The sequence below is a fragment of the Pteropus vampyrus genome, unplaced genomic scaffold (genome assembly GCF_000151845.1).
Source record: "Pteropus vampyrus isolate Shadow unplaced genomic scaffold, Pvam_2.0 Scaffold24, whole genome shotgun sequence".
NCBI lineage: Eukaryota > Metazoa > Chordata > Mammalia > Chiroptera > Pteropodidae > Pteropus > Pteropus vampyrus.
In genome coordinates this window covers 11855862-11859130 of record NW_011888805.1, presented here as the reverse complement: position 1 = coordinate 11859130, position 3269 = coordinate 11855862, and the positions used below count along the sequence as shown (strand labels likewise).

Genomic DNA, 3269 nt, shown 5'->3' with positions numbered 1-3269 from the left:
TTAAGTGCTCTCCTTTTCGAGACACAAATGTATTTGCTTTGTTCATTGATGTCTTGATTTTGTTATTTTTATTTCTCTAGTTCTTGTTCACATGTGTCTATATTAGAATTTGCTGTTCTCAGGTATAGAGTCCGACTCCATAGTTCAGTGACGACGCATTACAGATGTGGTTTCTGGAATACCATTGCTTTTCTCACTGAAGTTATACACAATACAGAAAATGTGGAAAATTTAGAACAGAATAAAACAAACCACCACCAGAATTGCCATCTTATCATCCAGAGATAATTACTTATCATTTTAGCACATGTATTTTTGGTCATCTTAATACATATACATATGTATACATATGTCTATGGTGTCCATATTATGGAAATACTATAGATATTTGTTTTGTGATATGTTTTTGTCCACTGAATAATGTACTATGATTATCGTCATGTTATTGATTGTTAATCTAAGACACTTTTTAAAAATTTTTGGATGCATAAGAATAACCTGAGAGTATGTAGAAAATAAAGATTCTAAAGTCCCTCAAACACAGACTCTAACTCATAAATCTGAGACATGGACCACAGGTCTGCGTTTTGAAAAGCATCTTAGGTCATTCGCAGCACTTGCTCTAACAGACAGAGTCTACAACATGATCTTTAATTGCTGCACTGTGTTCCATTATGGAGATGTGCCAGAATTCATTAAACCAACCCCATATTGTTTACTTAACTCTAGTTTCCAAATTTTCACTTGCATGAGTAATTCCTCAATGAATAGTCTACTACATAAATCTTTCTGAACATCTCTGATTATTTCCTCAGGAAAATTTTGCAAAGTGGAATTACTGGGTCAAAGGGATTGAAAACCTGAGCAACATATATGGTATTTTGAGTGGAAAAGCAACTTGGTAAGCTGTAAAGTAGTAGACTAATATGAAGAGTGTAAAAGCTGCCATTTTCTAAGGGCCTTTCATATTCCGGGACAGTGGTTCTTAAAATTTATTGTGCATCAGAATCACCTAGAAAGCTTGTTAAAAACAGATTGCGGCTACCTCCTTCCTGTCCCCCTTGTATTCAGTAGGTCTAGAGTGGGGCTGAAACTTCGCTTTTCAAACAGGTTCTCAGGTGATGCTGATGCTGATGCTGCTGGTCTGGGGGCCACACTTTGAGAACTCCTTCACTAGACACTATCCTAGGTGTTTTACATAAGTTCTTTAAATGTCACAATAGTCCTTTACGATTAAGGACTGAGACTCAGAGAGGGTCTGAGGTCATGAAATTAATAATGGCGAAGCTGAGAATGGATTCCAAGTTCGATCATTTAAAGACTAATGCTTTCTCCACAGAGAGCCTGATTTCTTACTTACATCATGACCCATAAATAAGATATTTTGGATGTCTTCATCGCAAGCACCAAAGATTTCAGTGTAAGCCACCCCCTTCCAATCTATTAGGGGCCCATGAGGAAGGAGAGTGGTTTGGAAATGTTTGGCTGAGAATGTCTTCAGGGTAAACTAGTGGGATGAGTAATAGTCCTTCCTTGGAAGAAGGCTCTATCTTCTCCTAAAACCACCCCCAGGCTTCCCAACACAATGGCCTAAGCAACCTGTTTGTTCAGGCAACTCAGAAAATAAATCATATCAGAGCAAAAAAACAAAGAACTCCTGCTAAACCAGTTGGCTAATGATACCCAGCAGAGCAAACACTCAGGGGATTAACAAAACATGAAGCCAGGTTGGCTTCTACCAGACTCAGTTTAAGTGAGGTGAATGTTTCCTAACTACACCCAGAATCAAGTGAATCACACATATTTCACAACTAAAGAAATTCTAAGACCTAATTATGCAAATTTTTACATGTTTATTATCTTGGGCTCTTGTCACCCTGCTGCCTTTTAGTGTGTTGTTGATTTTGTGTGTGCATTTTTATTTTTTGCATGCCAGTCTTCATTTATTCATCCTGTGAGTTGATGACTCTGCTAGGTACTCTGCAAAGAGAAATAGAATGTTGCCTGTTTTAAACCTATTTTATGTGGCTTCTAGCATAGCTCCATTCGATGTAGATACCTGAGAACAGTCCATTCTTACATTATGTTACTGTTCAGTTACATAATGTAAAATGCATTACTTTCATCCATGTTAAAAATAAATTCAGTCTGGGAAGCTCTATCATGTAAGACAGGGCAATACAGTCCAATAGCCATTTTGTCCAGAGATTGTAAGGAACCTTGAACAGGCTGTGAGTTTATCATTTTTAATAATTCTCTAACTGGATAAGGCAAGGTCTTAGGCAAAGCCTTGGGATGCCTGTTTGTGGAATAGTGTGTTCATAAGATGAGTTGCTCCAGGTGCCAAAACTAGTATCAGTTGCTGACTGGGTGGCAGAAGGAGTATAGCAATTAGAAGTATCTGACAAAGGAAGGAACGTCCCATGACATAGAGTTCCCCGTAACTAAAGGAGTTAGCATTCAGGCTGGATTGTTGCCTGTCAGGAATGCTGCCAAAGGCATGTCTGCACTAGGTAAGAAATTTGATTAACTGACTCTCAGGGATTCTCTCTCTGTCTCTCTCTCTCTGTCTCATGAGTGGACCTAAAAGGGCTGGATGAGGGGCAAGGAAACCAGAATCACATATGCCTGTCTTCTCTAGGGAGTTATCTAGGTGAGATATGGGAGAAGTGGCAGAAATGTGTATTTTATAAAAACATAGCCTTCTGTTTTTTACAAACAACACTGTCAGTGTTTACCTTGCATTTCGTGTCTTTCACTCTAGAGCTTTCTCCAAACCCAGCAATTCAAAAATTAGGCATTTGTGGAACTGTTCGAAACATTAGTGTATAGCCAGACCTTATTAATTGAAATCCATTTACCCAGAATCACTTTGAAAATTCTATTTTTAGAAAACATGAAGAAATTACCTAAAATAAACTCATATTGATGATTTAGTATAAAAAAAGAGTTTTCCAGGATATAGCACAGTTTCAATATAAATTCAATTTAACATACTTTTAAACAATGATCATTGATATGCATAGTGATTGCATGAAAAATTTTTTCATCAAAAGATTTCATTACTATTCTACTAAAAAGATGTACTAATATATTTCAGAAATATTTTCAGTAATAAAGAGGAAAACAAAAGAAGTTGTATATTCGCTACTTACATAGCCAGAAATTTTAATTAGCCAGCATACTCATACTCCAGTTATCTATTGTATGCAGATAACTATGTAAATTAGAAACCATACCATGAACACTAAGTACTATTATCTAAATTA

The 3269-nt window shown here is 36.6% G+C and overlaps 1 pseudogene; it reads left to right on the top strand.

Moving 5' to 3' along the window:
• Positions 1-837: 837 nt before the first annotated feature.
• Positions 838-3269, top strand: part of LOC105289482 — a 14765-nt pseudogene continuing 12333 nt past the window's right edge.